At 43.6% G+C, this 16,994-nt stretch overlaps 1 long non-coding RNA gene across 6 annotated transcripts in view; it reads left to right on the top strand.

The window, feature by feature from the left end:
• The window catches only part of LOC137538533 (uncharacterized), an 834,068-nt gene that overhangs the window by 424,468 nt on the left and 392,606 nt on the right, over positions 1-16,994 (top strand). For 2 of the 6 annotated variants that reach the window (XR_011024825.1, XR_011024821.1), the window contains one exon: positions 1,870-2,137. The exons of the other annotated variants lie outside the window; for them this stretch is intronic. This is a non-coding gene — a long non-coding RNA (uncharacterized lncRNA). Of the gene's footprint in view, positions 1-1,869; positions 2,138-16,994 lie in introns of those variants that run through there. 6 annotated transcript variants of the gene reach the window in all.

The raw sequence follows: 16,994 nt of genomic DNA, 5'->3' as shown, positions 1-16,994 counted from the left end.
GTATAGCTGCAGTGTGCTCTGGGTGTAAAAAAGTGGAACAGATATAGGCCTCGATTCATAAAGCATTCCCGCATGCGGAAATGCTGAAACCGCCTCACTTTACCAACCACACAGCAAAATGTGTATTCATAAAGGCTTTTTCCGCATGAAAAGCCGACATTCGTGAGCAGAGTGATAAATCACCGCCTTGCGCGGTGATTATCATAACAAAAGTAACAAATGTCAATTCATAAAAGTTAGAGGTAGCGGTATGCAGACGGGGATTACCGCTACCTCTGATGTGGCGAGAAGCGTGCGGAATGCATTGCAGTGAATGGGACAGACCTCCCAAGCAGCTGCAGCAGAGAACACCGCACGCAGGGACTCCGCCTTCTTCTCATGTTTCCGCATGCGTACAACAGCCTAACGCTAGCCTACAGCGGAATATCTCCGCACGCCTGTCACAACTGGCAACATTTTTATGAATTACCACCCTGAAGGGTGAAATACCGACAGCGGTGTTTCCCCGCTCGACTTTACTTTACCGACAGCACTTTTATGAATCAAGGCCATTGTGTTCGTGGACTGGCACTGCTGCATAAATTGCAAGTAGCTTTTATTTATCTGATCTCCAAGTGTAGAATTCCACAAAATTTAAATCCAGAAAATGCTGGTCACATACCGAGGATCCAGAGACTGACCATTTTGCACCTACGGGCGCTTCTTCCGAGGCTGTGACAAAGTTTTGGAAGGAGTGCCGGCAGGAGCCAAACGGCCGCTAGGCTACTTGTGCCCGCACCCACTGAGCAGACCTTTCTCTGGATCCTTGGTATGCGACCATCAATTTTTCGTATTTAAATTTTGTTGGATTCTACACTTGGAGATCCGATAAATAAAAAGCTACTTGCAGTTTATGTAGCAGAGCGAGACAATCCTTTGTCCACCTCTACAAACCAAACAACAAAAGCAGAGCATGTAATGAAAACAAAAAAATGACTCCTCAGATTGTAGCAGATACAATAAGTGAAAGTTGATGTGGGGAGTGAAATGAACTGAGCTCCCCCCAGTGTTCAGCGAAACCATTCATCACTTTAAAAGACCAATAGGAAGATTTGAGAGGTCAAAGCAGAGACATATCCTCTTGAAACTGTAGGCAATAATATTGATATGCATATTATACTCCTAGATATAGTTTTAGAGTTAAATATCCCTTTGCCATGCATCTTTCTCTGCAGTTGACCCCTGATCCTCTGCTGCGTCATCGTATGCTCGTGTTAAATTGCTCAACTTTACTCCGGGGTCACTTTAAACATTATTTCTTGTCCTCCGAATGCATTAAATAATTTACATTTCATGCTGTTTGTATTAACATGTGTCAACAGAAAATTACCCACTTCCTGTCATTTAATGAAATTCCCGTGTTTGTAAAGCGTAAACCAGCCGGGCGCGATAAGCTGTGTTCGACCTTTATGTTGGTTATTTGTTTTTCAACGTGACATTTACTCATTTAATTCTTCAGAGAGGGAAAAAAGTGTCTTTTCCAGACACAAAGAAAACAACAGGCAGCATAAACTGGTAACCCCATTGGGGGGAGAGAAGGGGAGCGAGTTTTATTTGTAGGGGAGGAGTTGTTTGTGCTTAAAGTAATTAATAAGAAAACTGTTAAAAATAGCAACAATTTTGTGATATAAATAAACAGGACAACATCTTCACTGTGCAGCCGGAAATCCATGCCAAGCCTGAGATTTTGAACAGGAACTAACACAGGAAGTATGCTTGTATTAGAATTTTTGGTGCTGAATTTTGGGGTTTGAGGTGCTTGGTGTTTGTTCTGCGTGTGTAATAATTTTTTCCGTTCAAGATTTTTCATGTTCATTTACAATTTTTCAGATGCTGCAAAATACATTGTAATCGGAAATGTGTGCATCGGGCAGGAGAAAGCAGAAATCTGTCCGATTTAAAATAGCGGAGGGAAGGCGATTTAAATACACAAAGACACATGAACGATGTACGATTCTCAAGTGAACCATTCACAACCATGGCTAAGGCGGTGGTTCTTCTAAGGAGGTGCTCCAAACCTTGTGGCTTTGGAAAATTGCCACTGTGATTGACCTGAGGAAGTTGGCTTGCACCCACGAAAAGCATTGCCTGTGCAAATAAAAACGTATTATACTCAACCTTTTTAGTGTCATTGGAGAGGTAAGCCACCTCCACCTTTTTTGCTTTTATTGTACTTTTTTTTTGAAGTCTTATTGCTTTTGGGTGCCTCTTTCCCCTGTTGTGCATTGTATTGATAAGGTGTGCAAATATCACCTAGGAGAAAATTTAAGAGAAAAAGTGAATTGAATAAGGACCCTCATGTCTAGGATGGAAACTACTGAAATGCAACAGAGATCTGTATCTTTAACAAAAAGATAAGCAAGAAGTTTCCCCATTTTTTTTAATTACACACAAGTCAAGGGAGGGAACAGAATGTTTAATCTGGGGACCAATACCGTGCAAGGCATCAGTAAGTTGCATCACTGTCGAATGTGGTCCTGCCCAGACAAAAACATCATCAATGTAAATCCACCATTCCTTTGCAAACTTTTTTTTTTTTCACAAATCAATTTTTATTTTAAACAAGAAAATAAGGAGACATTACAGGAGACGGCACAGTGCTCCCATAGCAGGAGATATACAGGTATATAAAGTAAGCGGCAAGGCAGCAGTATATAACTTGAAGTATAGGTTAACAGCAGAATAATTGTCTTAATAAACCTCTAATGTATCGGATACATTACATATTACCAGTGCTTACAGGAACCCATAATAGCTATGAGCAGATTCATTTATAGTTGGATTACCGTGCCAAGAGAGCAAGAAGGAAGAAGTAAGGAGAAATAGGTAGAGGGGGGAAGGAGAGGAAGGGATATCGAACAGAAGAAGAGGTAGATAGAGGAAGGGAGAAGGGAAAAGGAAAGAAGACTCCGGGCTCACCCCCCACCCCCACCCAAACCGCGCCAGTAACCAGCTAGATACTGGTATTAGGATACATGAAGATTAAAGTGTGAGGTTGGATCCAGCCGTCAAAGCGTTGTTATACCATGGTGCCCATATTTTATGGAATCGTTGTATACAGTTACGATTCTTGTATGTCATTTGATATAGAGGAAGAGCGATATTGATTGTACGTTTCCAATGATTAATAGATGGATTGTTATTACCTTTCCAGACTCTTAGAATTTCTTTTCTTGCATAGAAACATAGTATGCGAATTAAAAATTGTACATATTTGCTACATGTTTGTTCTTCAAATAGACCCAGAAGGGCTAGTTTGGGTGTGCAGTCAAAGTGTGATTCCAAGATTTCATTTATAGTATCAAAAATGGCTGTCCAAAAAGTTTGGATTTTAGTGCAGCTCCAAAACATGTGTAGGAATGTGCCATCTTCAGCTGTGCATTTTTGGCATAACACACTGTTGGATGTACATATATTATGCATTCGCACTGGAGTGAGATATGTTCTATGCAAGAATTTTACCTGGATCAGTCTATCTCTGGCTGAAATAGGGGTTCTGACGAAGTCTTCAAGTATATCCTCCCAGTCTGTATCATCTATGCCCTGAATATCTAGGTTCCACTTTTCTTGGGATCTAAGGAGTTTTTCGTTATTTTTGGCTAGTAAGACTGAATAGGTAACTGAGAGGGGTTTATCTAAATATTGTGTCAGAAGTGTATTTTCTAAGGTATTGACTGCCAGCTCTGGCGCACCAGAGGGGAACTGCGCTGAAAAGGCGTGACGGAGTTGTAGGTATCGAAAGAACATCTTGTTCGTGATGGAAAAGGTTTGTTTAAGTTCATTAAATGTTAACAGCGATCCATTGCGAACAATATGTTGTAAGTTTTTTATACCCGCAGTAGCCCACAGTCTAGGATCAGGGATCTGGGTGAAGTGAGATAGGTTAGGATTGTCCCATAGAGGGGTATATGGTGAGAGTATTTCATTTACTCCCAGAAATTTCATTGCCTCCACCCACACCTTACACACTGTTTGCATCGGAACAGTACATCGCTCATCATTGGCCGTTCCCCTGTATGGTAGTAGTGTAAGCCTCTCATAGGATCCCAGACGGGCCGCCTCTGTTACAACTGCAGGGTTATATCTGTCTTGAGCAAACCACCATCTAGCAGTAACTAGGATTGCAGCATAGTAGTATAGTTGCATATTTGGAAGAGCCAGGCCCCCTTGGTCTATTGGGAGTTGCAGGGTACTCAGGGCTATTTTGGGGACCTGGCCCGACCAGATAAATGTAGATATTAAGGAGTGGAGATTTTTAAAGAATTTTTTTGAAATTACAATAGGAGAGTTACGGAGTACATACAGAAATTTAGGCAAAAAAATCATTTTAAAGATGTTGATTTTCCCAATAAGAGAAAGGGGTAATTGTTTCCACGTCTGGGACCTACTACGAAAGGCCTCCACCACCGGTTTAACATTCAGAACAAAGTAATCCTGCACACAGTTGGTAACTTGAATACCCAGGTACTTAAATTGGGATACCCATTGCAGCGAGTGGGAAGATATACTGGGCCGGGGGTTGTCCAGTGGCATGATGACAGACCTATCCTGGTTGATTCTAAGACCGGAAAATGAGCCGAATGTTGTAATAATGTCAAGAGCAGACTTTAAGGAGTCTTCTGAGTCATTTAGGTAAAGAAGTGTGTCATCCGCATAAAGCGATATTCTCTCTTCGATACACCCCACCGGGATACCCTGAATTTGAGGAGAGTCACGTATTAGTATAGCCATGGGTTCAATTGCAAGGGCAAAAATATATGGAGAGAGCGGGCAGCCTTGTCGTGTTCCTCTATACAGCTGGAAGGGTTCCGAGATAGTATTGCCAGTGCGAATTCTAGCCTTAGGAGTTTTATACAGTGCTTGTATCCATTTTACAAATATAGGGCCAAAGCCATATCGTTTCAAAATTTCCCACAGATACGGCCACTCTACCGAATCAAATGCCTTCTCGGTGTCCAGCGAGGCAACCACCCTGCGGCTGGACACCGAGGAGGCCAGAGATATGTTTGTAAATAGTCTGTGTAGATTAATGTCTGTCCCTTTATTGGGCATGAATCCTGACTGGTCCCCATGTATTAACTTAGTGATGATTGGCTTGATTCTGTTCGCTAGTATTTTGGCCAGGATTTTAGCATCTGTATTTAATAACGAGATAGGCCTATATGACCCACACAGTGTTGGGTCCTTCCCAGGTTTGAGGATAAGAATAATTATCGCTTCCGAAAATGATTCCGGTAAAGAATGACCTTCCAGTACTTCGTTAAATAGTGAACATAGTTTAGGGGCCAAAATATCAGAGTAGCATTGGTAGAATTCAGAGGGAAGGCCATCTGAGCCTGGAGTTTTATTGGGTTTAAGGTCGCCTATGGCGTCCTGAACCTCCTCAATAGATACTAGCTGATCTAGTTTAACTTTGTCTTGGTCAGAAAGGGCTGGCATGTCTATGTCCGCAAGATATTCATCCAGGTCCCTGGGGGTATAACAGACTTTAGAGGAGTATAAAGATTTGTAGAAGACTCTAAAAGCAGCATTGATATGCTCAGGATCGACCAGTGGGAGATTGTTACAATCTAAAATAGTCGGGATAGTCATAGGGGTAGTGAAGTCTCTGGACAGCCAGGCTAATAATTTACTGTTTTTGTCACCAAATTCGAATATACGTTGTGTCTGTTGTAAAATCACATTCTTAGTTAGCGACACTTGAGCCAATCTCCATTGCCTAATTAACTGTTGCCAGTTTCTCCAACTGTCAGGAGTATTAGTCTGTACAAAGATCTGTTCTGCATCTCTAGCCTGATTTTCAAGGTTTGATATGTGTGATCTAGCGTTTGTTTTGAGAGCTTTGAGTTCAGTCATGTATTGACCCCTAATGACTGCTTTACTTGCATCCCAGACAATAGCTTCTGAGGTAGAGCCCGTATTGTCTCTCCAATAGTTGCTAAGGGCATGCGCGATCAAGGGTTGGATATGTGGTTCAGTAACATAAAATCGAGATATTCTCCATAATCTGTCTTTAGGTTTGGCAGCTATTACCAATGTAAGTGAGATGGGGGCATGATCTGATATACCTGATGGCAGTATGTCTATAGATTGTATTTGAGATAACACAGGAGATGTGACAAAAGCGATGTCTATTCTAGACATGGATCGGTGGGCAGAGGAAAAGCATGTGAATGCCTTTCCCGTGGGGTTTTTCCATCTCCATACGTCTTGTAACTGATAGCCTTCAGCCCATAGTTTGAGTTCCCGACCATCCCTGCTAGAGCCACTTGTTCTGTCCATCAGAGGATCCATGGTAAGGTTGAAGTCCCCCATTAGAACAAGTCTGTCACCATGCCACCTGGAAGATTTTGCCATGATATCGTATAGCAGTTGTTTATTGGCTGGAGGGGGTACATATATACCTGCAAGAGTGTATGTAAGACCATAGAGTTCAAAATTAAGTAGAACAAAGCGTCCCTGGTCATCACAACATGAGTCTAAGATTTTAATCGGAACAGATTTATGGATAAGAATAGAGACCCCTCGTGAATATGAGGAGTAGGTAGAGTGATAATATTGTGATACCCAAGGACGCCTGAGTGATAATATTTTATTACCGATCAGATGTGTTTCAAGTAGAATACAAATATGTGGGGTGTATTGTTTAAGATAATTGAAGACTAAGGATCTCTTGACCTTAGAACCTAAACCTCTTGTGTTCCAACAGATGCATTTAAGTGTATCCATTGTCTAGTAGATATGAAAGCATTATATTAGTATACCTAGAGAAGATTTGAAGCCTGATCGTCAGCACAACCCGGCACGGCCAGGGGGAGAGCCCAGAGTCAGAAGGAAGAGGGAGAAGAGACACAGAGAAAAAACATAAAAACCCAACAACCCCCCACCCTACACCTCTTACCAAATCCATGGGAAAGAGCGTGTCTTGCACCCTAACGATTAACAGCTGTCACAGAGGGAGAGAAACTAGATAATGGTATATCTATATACTAGGAGATTAAATACTACACCTCTGAGGGGAAGCAGACTGCGTGCGGGACACCGCCGCCTGGGCACCCAACTCACTCAGAGAAGGGGGTACGTAACTTTAAGGTGTTTGAACATTAGGTTAAAACATATAACATTGCAACCGTGCACCAATCCCACCCACCTACACACATACCCCACGAAGCCGAGACACACACCACCGCTTGAGACTGGCCTACCCCCACAATAGAAACCAGGTATCTTTGCAAACTTTTTAAAGAGGGGGTTATTGTAAATAAATGATTCTTCGTATAGACTCATACATGAATTAGCGTAGGACAGAGCTACGTTTGACCCCATGGCTGTACCCCTGCATTGGAAAAAGAAGTGCCTATCAAAATAGTTCCTTAAAATATAATTGAGGAGTTGTAACAAAAACCTCTGCTGCTGAATGTCAAAATCAAGGCCACAAACAAAAAGTGACCAACTGCCTTTACACCACACATCATGAGGGATGGAGGTGTAGAGGCTCTCCACATGACGAGTAACTAATAACCAGAAATCATCAACATCATTAATACGAGCAATTTTTTTACAAAAACATGTCTGAGTCCCTGATCTACGAATCGAGACCTAGAACAAAAGGTTGTAATAAATGATCAAAATACTGTGTCAATAAGGTGAAAACAAAATGAATGGCTGCCTTTATAGGATGACCCAGAGGGTAAAGTATATAGAATGTGAGCAGCTGGATGTTCATTGATCAAAAATGATCTAACATCATCCCCAGTAATGTCCATTTCAAAAGCTTTATCAACAATTGTTTTTAATTTGTTTCTTGATCGTAGAAATGAAATCATATGTCAACATGTGAACACAGAAGCATCAGGCACAAAGGGTATCTAAACTGCAGGCAAACAAAGAGCATGTTTAACTATCGTGTCCCATACTTTTTCTCCATATTAACCCAAGAATCTTGGCCCCGACTATACATGTGCCCCAGTTAAAAAACATAAGTTACATCAAATCTGCTTAAAGCCTTTAACCAGAGGGTGCAGGCTAGGGTTGTACCTTATTTTCTGTTTGGACTTGAAGGACGTTTGTCTTTTTTCAGCCTAAATAACTATGTAACTATGTAAGATGTGCAAGAGCCTAGCAGGGGGAACATTTAATTTTGAAATATGAGATACTATAATGTCCTGTTAAAGAGTAACTGTCAGGCGTAAAATAAAAAATCAGTTCTTTATTTTTATCTGATAAACAAGTAATAAGGATGCTAACCATGCAATCCAAAAGTGAAAAGTCACGCTTATTTTTCTTCTCTATAAAACATCATTTCCCAGTCTCTTATTTGGTGCAAATGCTACACAAAACAAGTTGCAGGGCATGATGGGTTTTCTTTTTTCTTCTTTACTTTCCCCTCAGAGCTAACTAATGCAGCCTGATTGGCTGAAGCCTCTTTTCCTCCTGTTTTCCCCTCCCACACCTCTGTTCCTCTCTGATTGGCCAATATTTCTCATGCTGAGATAATGCACTTTCTATTGCAGAACTGGGTGGGAGTGCCTGAAGACTGGGAGGAGGGCAGGCAATGCATACACAGTCAGGCAGAGGAGAGTTAAGGGAGGAAATTACATTGGGATTGGCTTCAGGATAGACACAGACAAAATGGAAAATCCTAAGAAGGATTTTCTCTTTTTTTACTATGGAAAATTCACTAAAATCAAAATGTAGACAGTGCAATACATACACATGGCAAAGAAATGAACAGCGCTACTTAAAAACAGATAAGTGCCTACCTGCAAGAGAGAGTGAAAGCCCCACTTGTGGGATAAAATACACACCTAGCATACACATAACCTGTCTACCACTGGAGGATGTTGGTTTCCTGTAACAGCTTGCATGCAACTTGTTAAGTACTCATCCCTCCCACTAAATCCTAACCTATGCATATGCATAGCCTGGGTGCGCTACCAAGTAAAATCGAAAATTGAAAATTGCGCAAAAGGTAGATCAGCGCATCACCAGGCCGTTTCCAAATGGCCTACAATCAGAGGTGCGCTGAGCCCCCCCAGAAACTGCAAACGCACCTTGAACCCAAACAGAAGCTCTGCATATACACCAAAAGCATGGCTGTTAAGTGGGAGCAGCTGACCAAAAATGAATTAAACTAGTACATAGCAAAGAAATGAACAGCGCTACTTAAAAACAGATAAGTGCCTACCTGCAAGAGAGTGCAAGCCCCACTTGTGGGATAAAATACACACCGAGCATACACATGACCTGTCTACCACTGGAGGATGTAGGTAACATAATTCTCTTGCAATAATTGCAGATGTTGATATATGGAAAAATGTGTTATTTTTTCTGTGCAATTTTACCAAAAATTCACATGCACTATGCAACATCTTCCATCCAGTACTTGCTTTGGTCCCAGTTGTAGACTATCAAAGTTCCTTAAGGTGTATACACAAATCCAGCTTGGATTGCTCAGTTTTACCACTTCCATGTAGTATGAGGGACAACACATTTTTTGAATACTATGAACAGATTGGGTAGGTAAGCCCTCATAGTCCATTGAAGTGGTAACATTGGATGTATGTATGTACCCTTAAGCCTTGTACAAACGTGTACAAAGCATGCCACCTGGCAGGTATTGGGACGAGATCCCTTGTGTGCAACATTGCAGGGCCGATGCTGCACAAATGCATCGCTAGCCTGTAGTCTAGCAATCTGTTTTCCTGGGGAGGAAGGGGGGGCAACAGAGTGGCGCAGGAGTGATGTCATGCGGCGGGTTGAGCGGGGAGGACAGTGCTCTTGGCCTAGTGCTTGACCATATCAATCTGCCAGGTTGGTTGCTGGCTGAGGTGTCGGGGAGCTTCGGAGGCCGCTATACACACAAGCATTCATGATCGATTACTTTGGACAAGTTTCACATAGCGTGTGTATAAGGCAAGATATTGTTTATTAGGATTGACTTGTTTGATACTACTACCATTAATTTTAAACCAGATTTTGCTTAAGGCTTCTTGCACACCAAGACGTTGCGTTAGGTGCCACGTTAAGGTCGCATAACGTGCACCTAACACAGCGTATGGTGCTGCAAGAGCCGACGGTAGAGTGAGCCGCGTTAGGCGGCTCGATTCCTATAATGTCTCCCAGAGTGGCGCTGATTGGCCAGCGGGACCACGTGATGCGGAGCGAGACACTCCGCATCACGTGGTCCCGCCGGCCAATCAGCGCCCGCCAGTGCAGTGAATATTAAGTAGCCATGTGCGCGGCTACTGTAGCTGGCTCTCCCCGCCTCCTCTCCGCCCCCCACTGCGCATGTGCAAACAGTCTAACGCGGCTACAGCCGCTCCAACGCCGTAGCATGCTGCACTTTGCGGAGAACGTGCAGCATTACATGTAACGCAACGTGGGCTGTGTGTGTTACATTGCTGTGTGTTGGGGGAGCGTTACTAACGTGCGCCTGTAACGTCTTGGTGTGTAAGCAGCCTAAAGGTAGAAACTGGAATTACCCCCCCCCCCCCCCCAATGCCACCCCCTTTTTGTTTTTCTTTCCCTTCCTAAAACAGGTCTAGAGCAGGTTGAAATACAAAACTAACATGGGAGGAGTTACATGCAAAATGTTGGAGGAGTTACTAAGATTTAAATGGCAAAAAATGATGCACGCCACAAGCCAAGCAAAAAAGCAATACAAATCTTCCTCAGCCTCAAAAAGCATTCGCCTTCCTGAGTAAACATTACCAGATTTTTCTCACAAGCTTTAGTTCTAGGCCTTGATTCTTATATCAGGGACACGGACACAGTTTAGCAAAAAATTTCTCCGATGAACAATGTTAATGCTTCCTGGCAGTGGCGTAGCTAAGGAGCTGTGGGCCCCGATGCAAGTTTTACAATGGGGCCCCCCATGCACTCTATACATAGCAATTGAAACAGCGCACTAAAAGCTGCCAATGGCAACTACAATGTCAGAGGTGCAAGAAGGGGAAGGGGAGCAGTTTGTTAATGATTACCACTATTCAAAGTATATATATAAATGATTATTATGAGCACAGGACCAATATAGAGCTAATACTGTAGTTGAGGGACGGCCATTCGGGGCCCCTCTGGCCCAAGGGCCCCGATGCGGTCGCTACCGCTGCACCCCCTATTGCTACGCCCCTGCTTCCTGATTAATAGTTACTCTTGATGTGGGAGCTGTAGATGTAGTTGACCACAGAGGCGTAACTACAAGGGAGCAGCCCATGCGACTGCAGAGGGCCCAGAGCTGTGAGCTGACCCCAATTACTATTACCCCAATGAAGGGGTCCCTCCTTCAGATCAGGTATTTTTGTGGCTACACTTAATATACAATAATACACAATATAATAACATTTTTAAAGCACTTTTCTCCCATAGGACTAACACATAGATATGTCTCAGATCAATTCAGGGTTGCAAGCTGGACTGTGTTACAGAATAAATAGTCAGGCGTCCATAAATGCCAGACTAAACAGGTGGCTTTTCAGTTTGGACTTAAAGAGGAACTCCAGTGAAAATAATGTAATAAAAAAAGTGCTTCATTTTTACCTTAATTATGTATAAATGATTTAGGCAGTGTTTGCTCATTGTAAAATCTTTCCTCTCCCAGATTCACATTCTGACGTATTACATGGTGACATTTTTACTGTGGGCAGGTTATGTAGCTGTTTCTAGCTGTTCTGGCCTTGCAGACAGCTCTAAACAGCCATTTCCTGTCTGTGAACATTGTTACATTGTGGCAGTTTGCCCAGAGTACCGTATGGTACCAGAGCCTATTGTGGGAGGGGTTTCAGCACAAAATCAGTCATACAGCGCCCCCTGATGGTCTGTTTGTGAAAATCATTATATTTCTCATGTAAAAGGGGGTATCAGCTACTGATTGGGATAAAGTTAAATTCTTGGTTGGAGTTTCTCTTTAAGTGCTTCCAGGGATGAAGATGTCCTGATCGAGTGTGGCATGGAGTTCCAGAGTGTAGGGACAGCATGATAGTAGGCTCTGTCTCTAAATGTTTTCAGGTGGAGTCTGGGGGTGGGGCTTCACTCTTATTAGGAAAGTATTTTTTTTTTTTAAGCCATGGGTACTCTTTATTTGGAAGGTATTGTTCTTCTGGGGAAAGGTGTAAAGGTTAAAAAAGTAAGAAGTTAAAACCCCTTTTTAGTTTCTTGCTGAAGTGAATCCTGAGTACTTCTAAACACCCTAACACCCCCCCCCCCCCACACACACACACACACAAACACAGACACACACACACACCTTTTCCCCACACCACCACAATCCCCAGCCAGCGAATCTCCAGAGAAAACCCCATGCTTGCTATCGTCTTTATTTACAAGGCCTCGCGGTGTACTCGATTTATCTCCTGTCCTTAGAAATAAGCAGAAGCATCCCTTTAATCTTTTATTTTCACGCTGAGAAATTAACCAGGCCGATTGTTAAAGTAAAATGATGTCCTCCGTCTCGGCCTAATTTGTGTAAGTCGCTTTTCCGCAGGAAGCCAAGTCCCAGCAGTCTTGGCGAGATTTCTGGTGGCAGTCTTGTGTGAATGGGCTCAGGCGGGTAATTGATGGGTGGAGGCGATGTTCGGAGCCCTCGCTGGGCGTTCTGATAAATCTCCTGTATTCTTTTACTACAAATAACCCCCGTTAACTCCGCAGAGTCCAGCGGAAAATAAATGTTTGATCCCAGCAGCTGTATTTCCCCCCCGCCAGATACAATGCAGGGAAGTAAGAGAAGACTTTCATTATTTGTCTTTGAATTCATTAACTTCACTCCTCCTAAAACTGATATTTCACTTCCAAATGGATAATGACAATGGAAGGCTGAATCAACTGGTATCTTACTATCTCATGTCTCTCAGTCCCCTTATTCAATTCACTTTTTCTCCTAAGCTTTCTCCAATGAGATCATTTTTCATCTTCTTTTTAAAATAACTTTTCATCCCTCTGCAATTGAAAGAGTACCAAAATTAGGTGAAGTATTGTGAAAATTATTCAGAGTATTTTTATTTTATTTATTTTTATTTTTTTTAGCTTGCTGGTGGTTTAAAATGCATTTTATTGACAAGGGTCCATATGCAATTAACTTTATCTCCTGAGTTTTCTCCTAGATGGTATTTTCACACCTTTGTCAACAGGCCCGGATTTATCTCAGAGGAGCCTATATAGGCACAGATGTCCTGGCACCTTAGACTTTGCCCTCCATACACCTACAACCCCTCATGAACTGCACCACAAGTATGCTGGCTGGCCCAGCTGTCACTTCTCCCTCGTTTCCCTTGCCTGTCATAGGTAGCTATAGGTGCCCCCAAGTATTAGGTAGCCAGAAGTACCCTCAATATTAAGTAGCTAGAGGTGCCCCCAAATATTAAGTAGCTAGAGGTGCCCCCAAATATTAAGTAGCTAGAGGAACCTCAGTATTACGTAGCTAAAGGTGCCCCTGACTGAAGGAGGGATCACTTCAGTGGAATGCCGAGAGCTGGGTGAGTAACCTCTCATTTACACTCTCATCAGAAGTCTGCATAGGACAGGAGGGAGGAAGGTGCTCAGGGAGGGGAGTGAGCTGCCTTTTCATCATCAGGCGCCTGTAGGCACGTGCCTACAGTTCCTTATGGTAAATCTGGCCCTGTTTGTCAATAAAATGCTACTGTGATCAAGGAGTACAACCCTGATCAGCTGGAGGGTCCCGGGCAGTGGGATCCAGAGGCTTCCCTCTCCTTAGGTAAGTATGCGTTTCTAGCTCTGGTTCTCTTTAAATGATATGTGTGCATCATAATGGGTGTGGCAGGCAGAGTAAAGAGATCTCACCACCAGGGTTTCCCAAAAATAGAGGAGCCCAGCAGAGGGAACGTGTTCTTTGGTAATGAGTACTGCAGGTTTTCATAGATGGGAACTCAAGATATACAGCGATCTTACTACCAGCATTCCTAGGGGAGTCCAACAGACTGAGGGTATTTTACCAGCACACATGAAAAAGGGGCGCGAGGAAAAATGGGTGCGGGGTTTCAGTAATAAAAATATTGTTAATATCCTTTTAGTTAATACAAATATTGTTACTATATACAGATATGCTTTGTTTTTAAAGTGTAGATGATGTATATTATCGTAATAATATTTCCGAATAAAAATTGTTAATAATCATAAAAAAAGTGTAGAAAATCTTACCTATATTTTACTACAGCTTAACCTAACCTTATTCTCACACAGAACCTTCCACTTCCAAAACCTAAGACCCCCCTCCCCTGGTGGTGCCTAACCCTTTAACCTCCCCTGGTGGTGCCCACCCCTAAGACCCCCCCCCCCCTTGGTGGTGCCTAACCCTAAGACCTCCCTGGTGGTGCCTAACCCTAAGACCCCCCCTTGGTGGTGCCTAACCCTAAGACCTCCCTGGTGGTACCTAACCCTAAGACCCCCAGTGGTGCCTAACCCTAAGACCCCCCAGTGGTGCCTAACCCTAAGACCGCCTATAGCGGTTACTGACCTGAACACCGCCCCTGGCAATGCCTAGCCCTAATACCCCTCCAATGGTGCCTAACCCTAAGACCGCCCTTGGCAGTGCCTAACCCTAAGATGACCCCCCCCAGTGGTGCCTGAACCTAAGACCGCCCATAGCGGTGTCTAACCCAAACAGTGCCCGGAGGTGCCCAGCCCTAGGACCCCTACCCAGTGGTGCCTATCCCTAAGACCTCCCATGGCAGTGTCCAACCCTAAAACCCCCTTGGTGATGCCTAATCCTAAGACCCCCCTGGTGGTGCCTGACTGTAAGATCCCGCCTTGGTGGTACCTACCCCTAACCAACAACACCCCCCCTCGCACAAACACCCTTCCTGATGCCTAACCCTAACTGTTCTCAGGGCCGGCGCTTCCATAGAGGCAAAGGGGGCAATTGCCCCAGAGCTTGAAGGGGCCCCAAGGTGTGTGTCCCCTCCCCTCCTTTTATTGTGACCACATACATGCCTGCAGGAAATGAGAAAGAGAGGCGCCATGGGGAGTGTAGAGCATAGTGCTGCCTCCTGTGCCCTGCCTGGATTAGAATAGAGCCCAATGTGTGTACACTCTGGATTGGTAGGTGAAAGGAGGAGGCGAATAGTGGGGTCCCCAACAATACTTTTGGGGGCATATGATGGACACCTTTTTATTTTGTGTGGCTGGGAGTGTGTTGGGATGGGTCCTGGGAGTCGTCTCGAAGGCTGGTGGGGGGGGGGGGGGAAGGGCATTGCTATGGAGGCCCCCAAAGGTACTTTTGCCCCGGGGCCCCTTTGTAGCTACAACCGGCCCTGCTGTTCCCACCTGCACAGACACCCTTACAAATGTAAAATGTGTACATACAAGAATGAAAATGTTTGAAAAGGTAAAATTTGTACATACAAATGAAATAATATTACAAAAACTATAACGTTGCAAGTTTCAAAAAGAGTTTCAAAACCTTTTTAATGTGTTGAAAATTATATTTATGAGGCGCCCAACTTTCTGCTTTGCGCACCGTATTAATAATATTTGCATTAGCGCCTATGGGGCGCCCAAATCCTCCATTAGCTGCTAGCTTCTACTGTAGGTTTTCAGAGATGAGAACTCAAGAACACAGAGATCTCACCACCGGCATACCCAGGAGAAAGAAGAATCCAGCAGTGTATTCCTTGGTGATGAGTACCACAGGTGTTCAAAGATGGCGACTCAGGAGCACAGAGATCTCACCACTGGAGTCCAAGAGAGACAGAAGAAACAGTCAGAGGATTTGACAATTTGGCCTCTAATTGAATATTCATTTTGGTGGGAGTGACCTTTTAGAATCAGAATCCAGGGATGGTCGTAGTCAGACAACTTCGCTATGCTGGAACTACTCGTAGTTTTACACAATTACGCTTCGCCAAACTACGCGTAGTGCGAAGCATAGTGTATGCAAATGCTTATGCCCGTATGCAGAAAATTTTGCACATTAATTGCTTTGTAAATGCTTATACCGGGAACTCTTCTATGCGTACATTCCCCTTTCCAATGCGTACATTTGTAAGCATACAATTACACGCGGAAAATTAGACGCGAGTAACGCATTTCGTAGTTCACTACGCAATACACATGTTAACTACGCATAGTGGTCGTGAGCTATGCGTAACAGTACTTCGCTACGTGTAAATTCGCAAGCGTAGTTTTGAAACTTCACCTACGAACTACGATGCGTAGATGCGAACTACGATGCGTAAATTCGCACTGGCGTAGTTTCTGCTAATCTCTGTCAGAATCTTTATTTCGCCAAGCACAACAAGGTCATGCCTGGAATTGGGCTTGGCATGTACAGAATACAAGTACAAGATAGGACACGCAAAATACATCAAGGGACAGAACACCATTTCACATGCAGAGAAAACAAAAATCTTGAAAAAATATATCAGTTAACAAAACACATCAAAATGGCATAATTCAACAAAAACGATAATTATACATAAGAACTGGAGCGCCACTATGTACAATGTGTATCATCGAAGCATGATATTGTTTGATCTAAAGTGGGGGGAGTGCATGGAGAGAGTTCAGAATGTTGACAGCTGAGGGGAAGAAGCTGTTCATGTGTCTTGAGGTCCTGGTGGAGATGGACTGATATCTTCTGACCCGAAGGGAGTTGGCTGAAGACGAGGTGGCCTGGGTGTCAGGGATCGTTGGCGATCCTCAAAGCTCTGGAGCGCAGCCTGGAGTGGTAGAGGTTGTTCAGGGTGGGAAGTGGTCTCACGATGATCCTCTCCGCTGATCTGATGACCCTCTGTAGTTTGTGTCTGTCATTGGCGGTGGAGCCGGCAAACCAGACCAGGATGGAGCTGTAGTGGCGTGGCTGCCTCACGGCGCCATTTAAGTGTCATTTTCCTGGAAGGGTTAAGCGATTGAAGAAGGATAGCCGATTTTGTATCAGACAGAAGTCACGGTGTTCCTTTATTCCCCCATCTGATGAAAACGTGTCTTTATTTTTCTCTATTTTA

The sequence above is a fragment of the Hyperolius riggenbachi genome, chromosome 11, assembly GCF_040937935.1.
Source record: "Hyperolius riggenbachi isolate aHypRig1 chromosome 11, aHypRig1.pri, whole genome shotgun sequence".
Classification (NCBI taxonomy): domain Eukaryota; kingdom Metazoa; phylum Chordata; class Amphibia; order Anura; family Hyperoliidae; genus Hyperolius; species Hyperolius riggenbachi.
The sequence above is the reverse complement of the archived record's forward strand: the minus strand, read 5'-3'. Positions and strand labels throughout refer to the sequence as shown.